At 39.3% G+C, this 21,044-nt stretch overlaps 1 protein-coding gene and 4 non-coding genes across 6 annotated transcripts in view; 1 reads left to right on the forward strand and 4 right to left on the reverse strand.

Annotated features, from left to right (window-relative positions):
* LOC128520233 (rho guanine nucleotide exchange factor 4-like) overlaps window positions 1-21,044 on the forward strand; it is a 75,606-nt gene that overhangs the window by 22,128 nt on the left and 32,434 nt on the right. The gene's annotated exons all lie outside the window — the stretch shown is intronic.
* trnar-ccg (transfer RNA arginine (anticodon CCG)) lies at window positions 12,778-12,850 on the reverse strand. The gene has a single exon. It is a non-coding gene; the product is annotated as a tRNA-Arg (tRNA).
* On the reverse strand, window positions 14,220-14,292 carry trnaq-cug (transfer RNA glutamine (anticodon CUG)). Its single transcript has one exon. It is a non-coding gene; the product is annotated as a tRNA-Gln (tRNA).
* On the reverse strand, window positions 14,865-14,937 carry trnar-ccg (transfer RNA arginine (anticodon CCG)). Its single transcript has one exon. It is a non-coding gene; the product is annotated as a tRNA-Arg (tRNA).
* trnar-ccg (transfer RNA arginine (anticodon CCG)) lies at window positions 16,988-17,060 on the reverse strand. Its single transcript has one exon. It is a non-coding gene; the product is annotated as a tRNA-Arg (tRNA).

Raw genomic sequence — 21,044 nt, forward strand, 5'->3', positions numbered from 1 at the left:
AACAGAGTGTTACTACATCACTACTTTAACTAAGAACCTCTGGGTCCAGATGTTGCTTGTCAGAAGCCGTTACTGCAGCAGAATCACACTTACTTCATTTGTGGAGCAGATTTTTATTTTGTTTGTTTTTTGGTGTGTGTGTGTGTGTGTGTGGGTGGTGTGAAATTAATTTCAGCACTTTGACAGACTATGTTAAAGCTTAACTGAAAACACGAAATAAAACTTTTTAAAAAGGTTTGAACCTAGGACCTTCCAAACCGTAGTAAATGTATATGAGCTCAGGATTGTACAGTATAGAGTGACATATCCTTTTTTTTCAGCACAACCCAGGCAATATGATCAATTCCAATTTTTTTTCATTTTAACCAACCATACAATAATAGAGTAAAACAATTAAAATGGGTCACATACGCAAAGAAATAACACAGATGATCATGTGTTTTTATGGTTGTTTTGGTTGTTCCATGACTCCTTATTAATTATAATAATATGAGCATTTTTTGCATTTTTGTGATGTCATTCCCATGTTCCAGTATCAGTAAAATGTACAGTACAGTCACCCATCAAACACAACAGGAGGATTTAATCAGCCTTAGAGCGGGGTTGTATTGCTGGCATTGTCAGTCCGTGCCAATTGGGTTTTAAGGGTTAGGAAGGTGAAGAATTCCTAGAAATTCCTGGAATTTCCTTAAGTAAGCAAAGGGCTCAGGGCTCCAGCTTAGAAACACTTAATCAATCAACAAAATCCTGTAAATGCAGCTGGTAAACTGGAGTAAATGTTCTGTCTCCGTGCTAATATTAGACAATCAAATAGACAGGAATAATTTAGGGTGTAATTAATAAATTGATTTATTCCCAAAATTAAGAATGCCAAGGCCCAGTATAAAATCTGAAAGTCATTTGCAGCTCACGCAAACCTCTAATCACAACTCCAATCAACAAATGGGACTACGATATAGTATGAATTTGAATTAATTTAAGTCCTAATTGGAATATTGGATATCAAATCTTTTTTTTTTTTTAGTATTAATTCTTATCCAATGACCTCCTGCAATCCACCTGGTGTAGCTTTATCATCCACCAGGGGACTTTGGCTACACCTTGAGAAACAATGACTCGGGCCATTGGTGGCTCAGTGGTCGGCTAACGGAGTGATTAACCAGCAGGTGCTGTTTATAGCTATTTGGGAGATGCTTTTAAAATGCTCAGGGTGATCATCGTTCTTTTATATGTTATCTTAATTTATTATTTTTTTAAATAAAATCAATTGAGCACCTGGAGGCGCTGCTTGTCAACTGGAAATGCAGTCAAGTGCTTGGGCCCCAGGCCAGTAGGGGGAGCCCTGAGGACTGACAAGTTTATGTATTATTTTTATGATAATGGTGATGAATGCTGGTTGGAGATGCCCCCTGCAAATCTTTGCCTAGGGCCCCAACCGACTCTAGAATCACCTCCTTGAGCACGTTGACACACCTGACTCCACCCAGTCTGCCTTGATTGACAGGCCAAGCCATTCTGATTATGAACTGAATTGGCCACAGTGGAAAATGTCATAATGAAATAAAAGGCAATGACAAATGACCTTTTAAAATAAAATAAAAAACACAGGAATTCAATAAAAAGCCTCTGCAATAAAATGTAACATTGTAGAAATAATCAAGAGAACATAATCTTTTAGAATAATAAGCAAGATTGAATTAAGGTTATGAGCATTTCATAATGATGATGATAATAATAACTACAAATTTCAAGCATCTTTGATTTTTTTATTTGTCAATATATATTTGTCTATATTTGTTATGCGTAAACATTTTTTTATAATGTCTAATTTATCTAATTTTAAGTTTGAACACAGGAGTTTATTGAGTTGAAAACTCAAAATTAAATCAGTTCTACTGTTCATGGTGTTTAACACTAACACACTATTATAGTTAAAACAGTATCTCACTCTTCATGTTCGCTGTAAATTGACAAATATTTCTATTCTCTTGCTGTCTACAGCTGCTATTATGTAAGTCAGAACTAACTTTATTGGCATGTTGCTGAGGTCAGAGTGGAATACAACTCCTGAAACTGACACAAATCAATTTCAAGCTATAACTTAAATGAGTGTTCAGCAACACTCTCTTTCTTGTGTCTTGTCAGTGAAAATAATGACATCATATAGTTTAAATACATTCTCTAAATCCTTTAAATGCACTGATGTTTCTCTAGTCGTTTGTACATAATGAGTGTTCTAAGTGTAAAACAGAGAGGTATTATTTTAGTCCAAATGACTGTACATCCCTTTTGTATTTGTACAAGTGCTGAAGACTCTTCTGTTTTGTTTGGCTGCCTCCCTTTTCCTGCTCAGTGTTTCGAATTCTCTGCCCATCTGTCTCCCCCAGCGAGCATGCACAGAGAAAGTCAAGGTCAGGTGTGAATAAATACACTTTTTACATGCTTACTGTAAGCATCTCTGTGAATAAAGAAACAACCCCAACCCTGAACAATGCTTTAGTCTTTATTCAAGTAAGTCTTTTTTCTCTTACATATGAATCTGACAGTGGCGAGCCAGCCAGGAGTTTAAAAAAAAAAACTACAAGAGAGAACTTAAAAACATTTTAAAACTGCATCTGAACAAGAAGCAGACACATGCTGGTCAGAAATAAAGGGTACCAACTGAACCAGTCCTTATGACTGGGTTGTAGCATCTAATGTACTCTTATAACCTACTGTATGTATTCACTTACATAGAGAGGTGTATGGAGTGCATATGAAAAAATATTCACCTTATCTACATTTCATTGAAACAGATATCACCCTGTCCACCATGACAAGTGCAGGTACAGGTTAGTGCACTTTTGTTTCCAAAAATGATGGTGCACTTGACATTATCCAAGATCCAAGAGTCATTTTTTAAATCAGATTTTTAATAAAACTCAAGCTGCATGGCCCATGCAGGCAACACAGCATTGGACAATAACTAATATATCCTTACATAGAGATTATATATATATATATATATATATATATATATATATATATATATATATATATATATATATAAACAGTTTTTGAAGATGCAAACAACTGAAAACCATACAACCAATATTTTTTTTTGCTCAGTCATGTTTGTATAGTTGGTTAAAATGAATTAAACCTTAATTTCTGATGTTGCTAGGCAACATAAGGCGAAAAAGATGTGCTGAAAAAAGGATGCACAATCCTGACCCCTATATATTTAATAAAAAAAATAGCAATGCAAAAAAAAAGACAAACATTACTGGTTTGTAAAAGAAAAATACAAACATATTTTCTTTCTGTAAAATTATCTGTAAAAAGTCTGCTGGGGGAAGAGAAAAAAAGAAATGAAGGTAATAAACTCAAATAATAAATAAACAGCAATTTGACAGTATACATGCTTTTATAGTTAGATAGGTTATTTATGCTCTATGGCTTAGAGACAGTGGCACTGAAGAAAAGACAGGAGGCGGAGTTGGAGGTAGCAGAGCTGAAGATGTTGAGGTTCTCCTTGGGAGTGACAAGGATGGATAGGAATACCATGTTAGATGTTTTGGAGATAAAGTCAGAGAGGCCAGATTTAGGTGGCTTGGACATGTTCAGAGGAGAGATTGTGAATATATCGGTAGAAGGATGCTGAGGTTGGAACTGCCAGGCAGGAGGTCTAGAGGAAGACCAAAGAGGAGATTTATGGATGCAGTGAGAGAGGACATGAAGTTAGTTGGTGTGAGAGAAGAGGATGCAGAGGATAGGGTTAGATGGAGGCAGATGATTCGCTATGGCGACCCCTGAAAGGGAACAGCCGAAAGACAAAGAAGAAGAAGAAGGTGATTTATTACTATAATATAATTTATTTGTGCTTGTGGTTGTTAACAATCTTATAAAAACTTTACATTAAAAATATAATTGAAGTGGAAAACCAGGAGAAATCTTTCTATAAGTATTAATCTATAGAGCGACTTTTAGCCATGCAGTTGTCTTGGATCTAATGCGCAGCCTCCGTAGGTCATGACAAAGCTACATGTGACCTCACAGTATGAATCTCCTGTGCTAGAGTGTGTTCTTATCCCAGCAGCACTCTGAGACCTGTGGAGGAAGGCTTGGCTCTGCATGGCTGCTTGGCTCTGAGTGCAGGGTTTAGAAGGTTGGAAGGTTCTCACTGTGGTATGTGAGAGATAAGAGGGAACGGTAATCTCCATACCTGAGGATATGCAGGCCTGTCAGAGAGACGTGTGTGGGGGGGTGGGGTGAGGGGTTTGGGGTCTGGGGGTTCTAGATGATGTCTATGTGGACGGGACCTTGTGAGGACCATGATGTATAACCGAAAACCACATTCCTTTTATTCTAAACCATTTTCTTCACCACATTGTCAAAGGGCCTTGTGGGGAGCTTTTATTGGACCAGATAAACGAAAGTGTGTGTGTGTGTGTGAGAGAGAAAGAGAGAGAGAGAGAGAAAAGTGTATCTATAGACTGATTATTAAAATGTTGAATGCATTAGTGTTTTTCTCCCTTTGTGAGGATGCTGTGTGTAATCAATAGAAACTATAACCTTTGACTCGTTCCTGTAAAGAAAAGCATGCGAAAGTGTGTAAGGGAAGAATAACGACAGGAGAAAGTCTATTTTTTTTGGAAACTGATCACTGGCCTTGTGGGGATGCTTTGTTCTGATAAGTGTGTGAGACTGTGCAAGAAGAGAGGGGAAATGTGAAAATGTGTGATTTTTCCCTTTTACAATTGTGCACTGATTTCCTCTTTCAGTGTGTGTGTGTGTGTGTGTGTGTGTGTGTGTGTGTGTTTTGTCAGAGCAATTGAATTATCAGTAAACTGCAGACTGATAAACTGATGAAGTGAAGCTGACATTTAGAGTCTCGCTCTCTGCGGGTGTGGCCGGGAAAGTGGCAGATTTTCTTGCCCACTACACCACACACGCACACACACACACATACACACACACACACACACAAATAAACAAAGAAAAACCACTGTGTGAGAAAGAAACAGGAGGGGCAACAAGGACAAACAGAGAAAAATAAAACCAGTGGGCCCTTGATGTACGCCTGGGAGACACTTGTGAGACGGGAGAGATAATAATAGCAAGATAGAACAGAGAGAAATAAAACATTTAAGTACATTACAGTTACAATATCATTGTTGTGTTTACATCTAATCTAATCTTTTTGTACCACATCTATGTAATCAGCAGACCTTTTTATTGCTGTACTAGTTCGGGTTGGTGGTGTAGTGGCTAGCACTGTCGCTTTACACCTTCAGGGTCCGGGTTCAATTCCCAGCTAGGCTCGATTCCCGTCTCTGTGTGCATGGAGTTTGCGTGTTCTCCCATTGCTTGATGTGTTTCCTCAGGGTACTCCAGTTTCCTCCCACAGTCCAAAGACATACAGATTAGGCTAATTGGCATTCCTAAATTGCCCGCCGTATGTGTGTGCCCTGCAATGAATTAGGTGTATCCTGACTCGTTCCCTGAGCCTCCTGGGATAGGATCCAGGCCCCCTGTGACAGGATAAAGCAATATAATCATGAGTGAGTGATTCAGATTGGTCGGATTCCATCTTTAAATTAAAACCCAGTTGGACTATGTATGTTAAACCGTTATGTTAAAATTTCACCAAATCTTAAAATTCCTACTTGGAACAAGAGTTTCTTTATTTCGGAGCATTTTAGGTTTCCATCTGTTTATTAGTCCATCTGTTAGTAACTGCCTGTTTATCTGTGTCCATCTATCTGTCTGCATATCTGCGTGACTGTTTCTCTACCTGTTTGTGTCCATCTGTTTACCTTTCATTGTATTTATCTGTCTGTGTGTGTCTGTCTATCTCCTCTCTATATCCCTGTCTGTCTGTCTGAGAGTGATATTATAGACTGAAACGCTAACTACTATAGAAACATAAGGAAACTCACTCAATGTGGACGTATCAGATGGTAAGAGTCAGGTATAGTAGGTTGACGTAGGACCATGGATGGCCATTTTAACACAGATGCACCTGTGATGAAAAGGTGAGACGTGAGCACACGTGCTTGTGTGAAACGCATGTGCATGGAGCCGATCTCAGTGTACGGCCCTGACTTCCTCACCCTACACCTTATTCCTCCATCCTTGTCATATCTAATTCCTCTCAGTGTCCTCTCCCGTTTCCCTCACTCCCGGCTGTTATGTGGTGCAGTGGAGCGCTGATGATCTAGGCCTCATCCTAAACGGAGTGCCGAGTTTAGGACGGTGCAGTGAGTCAGAGCCAGTTAGACTTCAGGACGTGGCATGGTGTTCCATCGTCAACTGCAGGGACTGTTTGGTTCTCTCTGGACGTCAGATCTAACCCCATTTCACATAAAGCTCTAAACAATATCATGCTTCAGTCTTGCGTCTCAAAAACAGCTTTTCAGATCTAATGAAATCCTAACACACATATGGTTCAGGAAACTTGTGTTTGTAATGAATTCGTTTTGATTTGGTTCATTTTTTGCTTTGATCTGATGCAATGTTATAAAACACATTGTTAATAATCATCTTAAAACTGCTGAAATCTGAATTCTGATTGGTCTTGACAAGTGATGATTGATTTGCTATGAGGGTCGTTCAAGGCAAAGTGGGACTTTTGCTTGTGCAGAATAACAGAACAGAAACTCCCTTTATTTCTCTATATAATCCCCTTCGACACTAACGCACTCATCCCAGTGTTTCACTCGCGCTTGGACACCATCAATGTAAAACATTTTCTCAGTACACTTAAACCAAGAACTCCTTTAATGGCCCGAACCTGTGGAAATCCTCTTGGGGTGAAGTCTGGACTGTACGGGGATGTGCCAATAACACCCAGACGAGTTCCTGTAATGCACAAGTGGTGTTAGTGAATGAGGTGTGTGTGTACAGCTTTAATAGCAGCTCTGGCAGTAGTGCGGCTACACATCACCGCTTTACATGAATGCACTTGTTCTGATATGTTATGGTTTCTATAGCAACATGTAGTATAATTAACTTAGGTGTTAATTATAACTCTGCATAATAAGTCTGCTTCATCACATCACAGCGTTGGTTAATTATTTTATTACATGATTTTTATATTATTTATATGTTAATCACTGCTTCATATAAATTGTTTCTGTTATGAGTAATAATTTACTTGATTAAATAATATACAGTGCTGCTTGAAAGTTTGTGAACCCTCCAGACATGGTCACTGTTTTTGTAAAAAACATTAAAAGAACCTTATTACACATACATCCAAATCCCAATGTGCAAAGCACACCTTACAAATAGTGGACACACACACACAAAGAGAGATAGAACACGTCAATTTAAGGCGGTTTATTTCACCAAAACTGAAAATTTCACATGTGCAAAAGTATGTGAACCCTTGTATTAGTAGCTTGTGGCCGCTATCTGTAACCGCTAACTAGTCTCCCACATGTGCTTAAGCGGATTTTTGCCCACTCCTCCTTGCAGAACTCAGCCAGTTGAGAGAGGTTGGACTTCTTCAGGTTTCGCCACAACATATTAATTGGGTTTGGGTCTGGACTTTGACTGGGCCAATCCAGAGTGCGAATCCTCCTTCACTTAAGCCATGCTTTTGTAGTTTTGCTGGAAAGCTTTGGGTCATTGCCCTGTTGCATAATCCATTTTTTTGTCCCAGCTTTAACTCCCTGACTATTGGCAGGAGATTCTGGTCAAGAATTTGTTGATATGCCGAAGAATTCATGGTTCCTTGAATAATATGAAGTCGTCCAGGTCCAGAAGCAGAAAAGCTGCCCAAGACCTTCACATTTCCACCACCATACTTCACTTCATTGGGACGAGGTTCTTTTTTTCATATGCAGTGGCTTTTCTCCAAACATAGCAGTTTTGATTGTGACCAAATAATTCTATTTTGGACTCGTCTGTCCAGAGAAAGGTCTTCCAGAAGGCCTCTGGTTTGTCCAAGTGCTCTCTGGCAAAGTTGAAACAGGCAGCTTTGTTCTTTTCTGCGAGCAGAGGCTTTCTTCTAGCAACCCTCCCATGAATGTCATGGCTATTTAATTTTCGTCTGATTGTAGACCCATGCACATTTGTCCCAGATGCTGCCAGAGAGGTCTACAACTGAAGGTGTGGGTTGGCCTTTACCTGATTTATTATTTTTCTGGTTCTTCTGGGTGATATTTTTGATGGGCGTCCACTTCTAGGCAAAGTTGCTGTCATGTTGAAGGCCTTCCATTTGTAAATTATCTGTCACACAGTGGATGGATGAAGCTGGAATCTTTTGGAGATGGTCTTATAGCCCTTCCCAGACTGATGGGCTGTCACTACCCTCTTCTTCATGCCCTGTGATATCTCTTTTGCTCTTGGCATTGTTGATTTGCATGGGACCACAGTGGTTTGTGAAATTGTCTGCTGTTTTAGACCATTTTCTTTGTTTTAATCATTAAATGATTAATTCAGCACCCAAATGTGTTTCAACTGAGTCTGTTACCTGCTTGACTTAACCAGTGCCGCTGGGGGTTCAATTACTTTCGCACTTTTGCACTTCAAAAGTGCGACTACATGAAGTCCATGTTTCATGCAGTTTTTGGTCTACTTACACAAGTCCCACTAAACAAGTACATGCAATTAATAAACATATATCTGACATTTCATACATAAAAAACTGGTGATGATAAAATAAGAAAATCATGGTAAAACAACAACAAACATCTAAACTGCTCGAGGGGTTCACATACTTTTAAGCAGCACTGTGTTTAATATAGTGTGTTATTGCACTCATCACTTTATGAAGCACATTATTAAAATGTAATGATTCTATCAAAAGACTTTGTGAATATTTTTCCTGCCGTTGGTGATATAACGTAAAGCACGCTCGGGAGGTCAGACGACCATCATGTTCCTCTCTAATTATAAACTCATCTAGCTGACTGATTGAGTTCCTTATGGAAAAACATTTGCTCCACCAGTGCGTGGGAGAGCAGCCAGCTGTGCACAACTCGCTCTGGCATTCTACAGAGGTTCAGCTCGGGTAAAACCCCTCAGCTCGGCTCAGTCTCTGAACTGGAGTTTGCATGTTCTCCCTGTGCTCCAAACAGTGATTATGGACAAAACAACAAGTGCAAGCTTTGTTCACCAATAGCACATTGTGTTGTGGGTTATATCCACTTTAAAGAGACGCACCTACGGACCCGACAACCTTCACACATTTTCTGTAACTGACTCAAAGTGACACTTTGAAAGCCCCGCCCCCTTTCGTTTTCTATTGGTTATCTCTCAGGTGTAAACATATTAACTAAAAACTGATGAGTGAGAACTCGTTAGATATTCATCTAAATTTTTCTGAATCTATATATTTGATGAATTTTAGCAGCTGAAATACAGTATTGTGTTAAAGTCTTGACCCTCCTCATTCCTTCATATAAAATTTAATTAAGTAGATTAAATTATAGAAATGGGAACGAATGTTAAACAGCATCAGCAGTGTACTAATCACCAGCCGGATCATCAGTCACCAACTGCACCTGTTTCTCACTGGTTCATGCATTAAGTTAGATGTTTTTTTTTTTTATGTTTAAATGATTCATGGGTCACGGTGTGGCTTAATAAACAAAAAGCATTCCACTGAAACTGCTCGTGAGATACAAAAAGTCCTTTAGGAAGCCTGGAGAACCTCAAGACTACATTAACTATCCAAGAAAGTCCTTCACTTTAAAAGCTTATATCTTTTATGTATTTTTTTTTTTTTTTTTTACAGATTTTAGTATTTAATCTTACTTTAGGCATTTATTTCTCAAAAGATGTACAATTTCCTGTTAAAGGTGTAAAGTAATTGAATGTTTGTCAGTCAGTCAGTCAGTATGTGTAAACTGTACAAAAACATCATATTGTTATTGTAATATAGCAAAACTATATTGAATTATATTAAATTTAGGCAAATTTATTTACCATTTTTTAATATAAGAAACAAACCAAATGAAAGATTATTAGGCGTATTAATATACAGTATGTCTTTTATATGTCTTTAAGCATAAATTCTTGTTCTGTTGGGTGATCATTTTGCTACTTTCAATAACTAGATGCTTAAAACTAGCTAAATATTTCTCTAGAATTAGTTTTAATAGTCTTATATTTGGTTTGTTGTAATCTAATACTAAGAAATTGACAACACGTTTATTTATATTTGAGATATTTTTTCCACATTTATCTTTTTGTCACAGTTTCAAATTTTTTTATATTAAATACACCCCAAAAAAAAACTTATTTACAACTACAGATATGAAAGTAGTTGAATGTTGAGAAAGACCAAATTTTAGTTTATTAAACCTTCTTTTGAGCAGATTTTATTTTTATCTATTGGTAGATAGTTTTGCTTCTTTTTAGAAATGAATGCTTAAAATGATTAAAATCATCTGCCAACAGAACAAAAAAAAATGCGAAGCTTAAAAACAGCAAAAATTTAATAAGCTAAAATGTATCTTAAATTGAGTAATTGCAGATAAATTTGATTAAATTAAAGATATCTTTACTTGTGTCAGTTCCTAGAAATGTTCAATACTTTTCCTGGAATATTCTAAAAGTATAGGCAGTAAGATAATTTTAAATAACTACCCCTGTAGTAGTTGTAGTAGGTGTGTTTTACCCTAAATACAGTACATTTATTCTTTTCCATAATGTGACTTTAAGGACCGTGTATTGTTAAAATGTGCACAAAATTCATCAGGTGAAAGATACAAATGATGCCGCAAAACACAGAGTACAGCCAGACTTTATAATAAACCAAACTGAATCAAACGTGAAATTGATGTATTACGACAGCGTCAGAAAGGTAATAAATCATATACTGTATGATGGAGGAAGAAAAGACGAACTGCTGATCTTCCGTCTAAATGCGAACGAACGCTTTGTTGTTTTTTTCTACTTTCGAAACGAGGCCTTGTATGGACATTCAGTCATCTTCACTTTAAATCAGATTAGCAATAAAACTGGAGGAGAAGGTCACTGAGAGAGGGAGGATAAAAGGCAGAGAGAGAAAGAGAGAGAGAGGGAGAGAGAACCGGAGGGGTGAAGAGAGCAGATCGAGCATGTGGAAAGTTTTATTATAGACTGATGGTTAAGAAGCAGGAGGCGTCTGGGAGTAAAATGCCTGAAATGCTTTAGATGTCAAATGACACAGTCAGAGTTGTTTGATATGAAAGTGGGAAAGAGTGTGGTGGTCTGGACACACATGACCTGGACATGTCATTCCTTATGACTTATTGCTTCTCTCACTAAAGATATAGGGAATTTATTATTATATATACCAGTTTAAACATTCAAATCGTTCAGTTTATTCTTTATTCTCCTGTAGGGTTTAATTTAAAAACAAAAAGACCTCTAGCAAATCAGAAGACTTTGTACCCATAACCTTGTCATGATTCGACTGCTCGGTCACATCTGATCACCTCTCTGATCCTCTTAGTTTCACAACCCTAAATGCATAGCAGTAAAAATCACCAAATTAAAACAGGCATATTAGTGTCTCTTTGTTTCATTACATATTTTTCATAGATTTGCTTTAAAGTATTTTCGGCAGTGTTCAAATCCAGACAACACCACCACCATGGCTGGGAATCCGAGACAACAAAACTGCACATGGGCTCTAAAGCAAAGCTTTTAATCACTAATCAGTGAATGTTGCTTCATGAACTTGTGCATGTGGAAGACAGCAGTTAGCGCTTTCCTCTGAGTGTGATGTAGCATGAGCAGCAGATGTCTCTGTGGAAATATGTGCGAGTCTTAATGTCATGGAGAGGATGATCTGTTGGGTCAGAAATGACCAAGTGCCCAAAAAGGAAAAGAAAAGACATTACGTTTAACTCAAATACATAGGAAGACAGTAGCTGGCTGAGGTTTCTAAGCCTTTGTGGGTTCATGTACACAAGTGGCATAGTAGTGTAGTGGGCATCACCTCCAGGGTTAAGGGTTCAAGTCCTGCCACGTGTCGGTGTGTACAGGTTGCATGTTCTCCCAATGCTTGGTGGGTTTCCTCCAGGTGCTCAGGTTTCCTTAAGACAAACAGATTGTGCCCATTGGCTTTTCCAAACTGGTAATGTATACATCCCCTGGAATTAGAAGTGAAAGGAAACAAATATGCTTGCCTCGTTACTGTAATTAAGTACATAGTTTATCTCTCTGTACTTTCCTTGGGTAGTTTTATTACAAGATACTTTTTTAAATTACAGCAAATATCTGTACTTTAACGTCAGTGGGGTTGCATTACATTACCAGAGTGTATAGTGTTTGAAGCGGGAATTTCGCACCTGCTGAAAATTGTATGTATTTGCATTTTCATTGTAATGTTTAATGTTGAGATCCATCAATAAAATATCTATCCATCTATCTATCTGGCTAATGTTATAGTTTTAGAACTAGAGTTTAGAAGTGGAGTTGTTTCAGAGTTTTTACTGTGAAGTCCTTTTAATACTTAAATAAATTTGAAGTTGAATACTTTTGCATTTTAACACAAGTACACATGTAAGCTGAGGACTTCTACTTTTACTTGTGTTATATGTAGTTTACCTGGGAGCTCTCTACTTTTACCCAACTACAGGGTTTGTGTACTTTGCCCAGCTGTGATAGGTTTTATTATGCATTAGTGTAATCACAGGCTGATGGCTGTTCCATTACGCCACCACACGCAGGTGAATCCTTTAACCTTACTATTTGAAGTGCACTGCACTGTGGGTAGCTGGTAACCAATGTATCTTCAGCAATGCATCCCTTGTTGGGGATTTAGTTTTTTTTTCTAGGATCAACTTAAAGAACCGACCCTGGTGGGACTCGAACCCACAATCCCCAGCTCCGGAGGCTGATGCCTTATCCATTAGGCCACAGGGCCCTGCTTGTGTTGGCTGATATGTCCCCCAGTTTAGTGGACTCACCTTAACCTGTGGTTCTGCATTGACAGAAGAATGCTTTAGATGTCTGTGTAGTCAGTCTGTCACTGGAAAATTATTTTGCTCAGCTTTCCTGTTCATGTCTTTATCGGTATAAAGCCCTGAGACTCAAAAACACAATTCTGAATTGAACCTACAGTAAGTGATTCATCTAGACTACATCATCACCAGCACCATGGCTGGAAATGCGAGAAAACAAAACTGCACATGGTCTCTAAAGCAAAGCTTTTAATCACTAATCAGTGAATGTTGCTTCATGAGCTTGTGCATGTGGAAGACAGCAGTTAGCGCTTTCCTCCGAGTGTGATGTAGCATGAGCAGCAGATGTCTCTGTGGAAATATGTGCGAGTCTTAATGTCATGAAGAGGATGATCTGTTGGGTCAGAAATGATCGTGTACCCTAAAAGAAAAGACATGTTTAACTAAAAAGCTATGGAATAGCTGGCTGTGTTTTTTGTGGATTCATGTACCCAAGTGGTATGGTAGTGTGGTGGTCATTACCTCCAGGGTAAAGGGTTCAAGTCCTGCCATGGGTCTGTGTGTATAGAGGTTGCATGTTCTCCCTGTGCTTGGTGGGTTTTCTCCAGGTACCCAGGTTTCCCCCCACAGTCCAAAGACATGCAAATTGGCCCCATTGGCATTCCCAAAATGGTAATGTGTGAATCCCCTGGTGAAAGGAAACAAACATAATTGCTTTGTTAATGTAATTAAAAACATATTTGATGTATCTGTACTTTCCTTGAGTAGTTTTATTACAGGATACCTTTTATAATTTTATTCCTCTACATCCTACAGCAAATACCTGTACTTTTACTTCACTACATTTCTGCCTAGTGTTTGAAGCAGGAATTTCACACCTGCTGAAAATGATATGTAATTGCATTTCCATGTTTAATAATGTTATAGTTGTTTGAAATAAGAAGTGGAGTTGTTTCACTATTGGGAAGCAGAGAGAGAGAGTCCTTTTAATACTTTAATAAATTTGAAGTTGAATACTTTTGCATTTTAACACAAGTAAGCTGAGGACTTCTACTTTTACTTGTGTTATATGTAGTTTACCTGGGAGCTCTCTACTTTTACCCAACTACAGGGTTTGTGTACTTTGCCCAGCTGTGATAGGTTTTATTATGCATTAGTGTAATCACAGGCTGATGGCTGTTCCATTACGCCACCACACGCAGGGGAATCCTTTAACCTTACTATTTGAAGTGCACTGCACTGTAGGTAGCTGATAACCAATGTATCTTCAGCAATGCATCCCTTGTTGTCCCCATGTAATTTTGGTATTATTCTAGGATCAAGTTAAAGAACCGACCCTGGTGGGACTCGAACCCACAATCCCCAGCTCCAGAGGCTGATGCCTTATCCATTAGGCCACAGGGCCCTGCTTGTGTTGTCTGATATGTCCCCCAGTTTACTGGTCCCACCTTGACCTGTGGTTCTGCATTGACAGAAGCATGCTTTAGATGTCTGTGTAGTCAGTCTGTCACTGGAAAATGAGTTTGCTCAGCTTCCCTGTTCATGTCTTTATCGGTATAAAGACCTGGTGAAGCAGAGAGAGAAAGTTTTACTGTGAAGTACTTTTGATACTTAAGTAAATTTGAAGGTGAATACTTTTGTATTTTAACACAAGTACACATGTAAATTGAGGACTTCTACTTTTACTTGAGTTATAGTTTACCTGGGAGCTCTCTACTTTTACTCAGTTACACAATTTGTGTACTTTGCCTACCTGGGATAGGTTTTATTCATTAGTAGTGTAATCACACAAGCTGATGGCTGTTTCATTATGCCATCACATGTAGCTGATAATAGGTGCAAATTAAGTGGATCCTTAATCCTCATATTTAAAGTGCACTGTAAGTAGCTGATGACTTATGTATTTTCAGCAATGCATCCTTTGTTGTCTTTTTGTCCCCATGCAATGGTGGTATTTGTAGGATAGAGTTAAAGAACCAACCCTGGTGGGACTCGAACCCACAATCCCCAGCTCCGGAGGCTGATGCCTTATCCATTAGGCCACAGGGCCCTGCTTGTGCTTCCTAATATGTCCCCCGGCTTACTGGTCCCACCTTAACCGGTGCTTCTGCAATCACACAAGAATGCTTTAGATGTCTGTCTAGTCAGTCTGTCATTGGAAAATGAGTTTGCTCAGCTTCCCTGTTCATGTCTTTATCAGTATAAAGCTCTGGTGAGACTCAAAAACACAATCCTCAGCTTCAGAGGCTCACGAATTTACTTTCCTGACTGATCAGTGCTACACTCTCCTGCACCAACTCAGGCTTTTCGGATCAGACAGAAGAACAGAGAGCCTGCTGATCTTTCACCTGTTATCCTGGTTCAGACATTGAACCTACAGTAAGTGATTCATCTAGACAACACCATCTAGATGATCTAGACTACATCATCACCAGCACCATGGTTGGGAATCTGAGACAACAAAACTGCACATGGGCTTTAAAACAAAGCTTTTAATCACTAATCAGTGAATGTTGCTTCATGAGCTTGTGCATGTGGAAGACGGCAGTTAGCGGTTTTCCCCTGAGGCTGATGTAGCATGAGGAGATCTCTCAAGCTTTAATGTCATGGGGAGAGTGATCTGTTGGGTGAAAAATGACCAAGTGCCCAAAAGCAAAGAAAAAGAAAAGACATGTTTAACCCGAAAGCATAGGAATAGCTGGCTGTGATTTCTAAGCCTTTGTTGATTCTAAACTAAACTGAGTGGCACACACAAGTGGCATGGTGGTATAGTCGTTAGCACCTCCAGGGTTGGGGGTTCAGGTCCTGCCTTCAGGTCTGGGTGGGTTTCTTTCAGGTACTCAGGTTTCCTCCCACAATCCAACGACATGCAAATTAGGCTCACTGACATTCTCAAACTGGTACTGTGTAAGTCTCAGAGGAGGAAGGTAACTAAATATGTTTTCTTTATCACTGTATGTAAGTACATATTGTATGAACCTGTACTTTACTTGAGCAGTTTTGTTAGGGAATTGGTGGCTCATTGGAAGGTCTCTTGCTGCTCATGTGGAAGGCCTGGGTTCAATTCCTAGCCCTTGGATGCAGTGCCAGTCCCAAGCCAGGGTAAGATGGAAGGTTTGTGTTAGGAAGAGCATCTGGTGTAAAACCTGTGCCAAACTTGTTTGCAGATTGGATGGTCTGTTGTGGTGACCCATTGGTGTGAACAGCTAAAAGACTAATAATAGCATAAGTAGTTTTAATAGAGGATACTTTTATCCTATTTTAAATGTCAACCACAGGGTTTGTTTATTTTTGTCCTGATGCACTGCTGGTGTTTCTAGGATTAGGCTAAAGATCCAACCCAGGTGGGACTTGATCCCACAATCTCCAGCTACACAGGCTGATGCCTTATCCATTAGGCCACAGGACCCGGCTTGTGCTACCTAATATGTCCCCTATTTTACTGTTCCCACCTTAACCGGTGCTTCTGCAATGACTCAAAAATGCTTTGTCTGTCTATGCGGTCAGCCACTTACTGGAAAATGAGTTTGCTCAGCTTCCTTGTTCATGTCTTTATCAGTATAAAGACCTGGTGAGACTCAAATACACGATCCTCAGCTTCAGAGGCTCACAAATTTACTTTCCTGACTGATCGGTGCTACACTCTCCTGCACCAACTCAGGCTTTTCGGATCAGACAGAAGAAAAGAGAGCCTGATGTTTCAGAGCTTCTCTGTTTGCATCTTTATCCATACGAAGCCCCGGTGAGACTCAAACACACAATCCCCAGCTTCAGAGGCTCACAAGTTTATTTTCCTGACTGATCAGTGCTACAATGCTCTGCACTAGCTCAAGCTTTTTGGATCAAACTGACAAGATCTCAAGAGGTTGATGAGCAGATATTGAACACACTATGAGTGATTCATGGCTGAGACTTTAATAATTCAATGAAAGGCAGTGAATCGTTGTTGTGTGGGTGTGATCTGATGTAAAGCTGGACCTCATTCTAAGCATTTGCTCATTGGTATCTCATATGCTTCACCTCTTCATTATGACTAAGACATTATTACCATTTCTTTAACTATAATGCTGAAGTTTACTTGTTACTCTGTTTTAAATGCATGACCCAGATGGGACTCGAACCCACAATCCCCAGCTCCGGAGGCTGATGCCTTATCCATTAGGCCACTGGGCCCTGCTTAAGTGGTTGCTATTCCGTGCTGGGTCAGACTTAGTCAGACCAGACGCTTTCAGTCCTCTAGTACTGGTCAAAAGTTTAGACTTAATTTATTTGATAAATTCTAGACTTTTTTTAAACTGTGAAATAACACAAATGGTGTTAGGTAGTTAAGTAACAACACTAATATTCATTTTAAGACATGAAGGTCAGAAATGATTTGAAAAAAAAAAAACATCAAGCTCCATGATGAAACTGTCTTTCATGAAGACCTTCCCAGGAAAGTAAGACCAAAACTGAGCTCTGCTGCAGAGGAGAAGATCATTTAGAGTCACCAGATTAGAGCCGTTATGAAGTTTTACAGAGCAGAAGGAGCAGATATACATCTCAATATCAACTGTTCAAAGGAGGTTATTATGTATTTTAGCATTGCTTTACAACGTAGATGATTGGCGAATGTCCAATAATCTGTTCTTCATGATTTCCGTCCCACCTCTCTCCCCATGATCCCTGTTTTTGATCAGTCACACATTTACCCCAAATACTGGCAGATGTTTAAAGTGTTTAACACACCTGAAACCTTGACAATCTTGTACTTTATGTAAAATGATTTTATAATGTCCTTTATTTGACTTTTTTATTACAACGCAGCTCCATACTGTGTTTGCCTTTTTGGAAGGCTGGACGTAGCTCCATCACAATCATCATTTGAAGGAATGTTACACTTCTGAAGATGGTTATTGTCTCTGATTAAAAAAAAAAGAAAGAAAGAAAGAAAGAAAAGACGTTCTAGTCATTAACCCCACCTGGGGTAAAATTATTATTTTTTTTTTTTACAAGAACCAGCTTCCCGCGGATTCCACAAGCCGAACGCGGCTTTATGAGTTCTGCCTCCATGTTGCTGGTGTTTGTATACTCGATGATAGAACAGATGGAGTCTGTTTGGCTACCAAACTCCAGCAACCTGGCAACCGCCTCATCTGAATCCTTATCAGTTAGTCCACTAGATTGCAGAAGTTTGCCCTGGAGTAAACACATTAGAGTCTTGTTATCTCATTCGACCCTGTCACCAGTGCAAATACACAAATATTTAACCCAGAGTAGTTAGCATAAAACTGACAAACATTTACAGCTCATTTAGGTCAGAGTGTGAGTGCAACTAGTTTGATGTAGTGTCTTGGTATCATCTAGAATACTTAGTATGGGAGAAACCTTGGGTTTTATGATTACTGTAAATTCCCCAGAGTAAGTGATGCTATTTAAAGCAAAATGCTACAACAAAAGCTCCTGGTTTTATGTCCCAGTTTAAAGCTGCTGTAAAGTACTGCTGCTGAGCGTTAGACAGGAAAATACCTGAAGAACCTGGGGAGATGGTCCCACATCACTGTCTCCCCATGAAGGTATTAAGAGATACTCGCTTCTCTCTCCATCCGACTTTAAACATTGTTTTAAGGACAAAACACCTTCAAACACTAAGGACACCAGAGCGTGTCTAAAACATTACCTTAGAGACTGTCGAGCCATTCTGTGCTTCCTCCAGGTGAAAGATCTCATTAGTATCAGCTCTTTCTGCTGATCTGCAGGTCAGGAGATCATAGGTTCCCTTGAATGGGCCTCCAGAGACAGATCACAGTGATGACGGTGATAAAGCCTGGCTTCTTTCTCCCTCACACACACACACACACACACACACACAGCATACACTGGCACTAATTAGGCTCCAGTTCTAGCAGAAAGACACAGGAAATGTCTGCCAGTGAAGGATGGCTCGGGTGAGATCCACCCTGAAGGTCACAGAGACAACTGCAAAATCTACAAAATCTTCTTCCCCATGGTTACGTTTACATTTAGGCGTTTGTCAGACACTCTATCTATCAGATAGATACTTACACATGGTTACTAGGTTACTAAGTGCCATCAGTCAAACACGGGTGTGAAGGGAACATTTTTATAATTAATTTATTTTTTGAAATGGTGGGGATTGGTCCATGGGCTTCCTCTCAAACAGTGCAGAAGTAATAGCAGTGTATCATGATGCATCAAGACGGCTTCAACAAATTGAACTAACAAGAGTTGTGCATACATACTCTCCCTTTTCTTCCCAGAAAGTGTGTAAAAGTCTTCTAAAACTTTTAAGAGTGGGTGAAAATTAACTGGGCAATATTTAATCGCTATAGAACACTGGCAACTTTATTTTTCATGCCGGATGGTGCACCACCCTATTTTGCTCGTGTGTGGTTAGACCAAGTCGTTTGCTGGGATGACATGGACCTCATGAATGGCCATCAAGAAGTCCAGATCTCACTCCATGTGTTTTTTTATTTTCCTGTGGGTCTACGCAAAGGAGAAGGTGTACAGGACCTCACACACTGGAGGACTTGAAGGCACAAATTCAGGAGGTTCTCAGCAATATCACACACGACTTGACGCCCCGTTGAAATTTAAAGATTTGCTTTCAATTTCCAATGTAATAGCAAAATGTTTATTAGAAATATAAACTTTATTACCAATTTTAAATGCCTAATTACTTTTCCACCACCCTGTAAATCTTTTCTCAATTTGAGCTGACGTCAGTGTTGTAAAGATGAGCCAACAAAGCTTATCACTGTGTTTAACAGTTCCATCCAGACAAATACGTCTCTCTCTCTCTCTCTCTCTTTCTCTCAGAGCAGTCAACATGAGATTAGGAATCGTTTTTCAGGTCACCATGGAAACCGGTTGGACAGGGATGTTTCGGCTCTGACGTGCCATCTAGTGCATAGCACTTTTAATTACAAGTTACAGACGTACAGAGACGGAAGCAGACGAGGATGTGTGTGTAACAACGTCTTGCATTTAGTCACACCTTAGTAGAAACTTTAATCTAAACATCGTAAATTTTTTCCGATCCTTCCCCTGGAGGTATTGAGAGATTAACTTTTCCCTTGAGTTCATTTCTCAAAATCTTTCAGCAGATGTTCTCATCCTTTTGTGCATTCTGGCCCACTGGGATACTAAAATCACATTCAGACCTGAAGCTCAAAATACTGCTCATGTATCATTCAACTGAGAGTCCTACTAAAAAAATAAAACTAATAATGCAGCATAGTAAGGCGGCATGGTGGCTTAGTGGTTAGCACTATTGCCTTTCACCTTCAGGGGCTGGGTTCGATTCCTGCTGCTGTGTGCATGCAGTTTACAAGTTCTCTCCATGCTTGGTGGGTTTCCTCCGAATGTCTCCCACAGTCCTGAGAGATGCAGATTAGGTTTTTTGACGTTCTCAAATTGCCCATAGTGCATGCCCTGTGATGGATTGCCACCCCGTCCTGGGTGTATCCTACCTCCTGCCCTAAGTCTCCTGGTTCCAGGCACCTGGTGACCCTGTATACAAGATAAAGCAGTATAGATGATGAGTGAGTGAACATCACCAAGAGTTTAAGTGATCTCCATTTATGATTCATGTTTTTTACTTCCACAAAGTTGATGGTTCAGCACTACCCTTCCAGGTTTTGATAATGTGAGATTCTGGTAAATCCAAATCTCCTTCATTTATTTATTTTTTTGCTTGATGCGGCCCAATATTTTGACCCTTCTGAAATGGCGACTTTTTTGGCAAAGTAGCGGATATCATTTATACTGTATAAGGCAATGTTAACGTAACATTTCTGAAAGCGCCAGAGATTTGTAAGAGTCACAGGTAAACTTTTCCGATATCATCAGGACCGAGGTATTTAAATTTTTTGAGTAATTCATTCATTAATTCATTCATTCATTCATTCATTTGTTTATTGTTGCATTATCTTTAAGAAAGAGAAAAAGTGGGGTTGATGAGAGAACAAGTGTGTATAGCTGAGATTACGATTATATTTTGCCTTTTAGACACTTTTCAACATGAATTCACCAGCATGTTATCTTTTCTATAATTCTTTGTGAACTCTCCAGATGTTGTCTAGGGCTGCCTCCATGCTGATGGTGTTTGTTTATTGCTGCAGAAAGCAGTTTTCTCAGACAGTTCTTTATGTT

The sequence above is a fragment of the Clarias gariepinus genome, chromosome 4, assembly GCF_024256425.1.
Source record: "Clarias gariepinus isolate MV-2021 ecotype Netherlands chromosome 4, CGAR_prim_01v2, whole genome shotgun sequence".
Lineage (NCBI taxonomy): Eukaryota > Metazoa > Chordata > Actinopteri > Siluriformes > Clariidae > Clarias > Clarias gariepinus.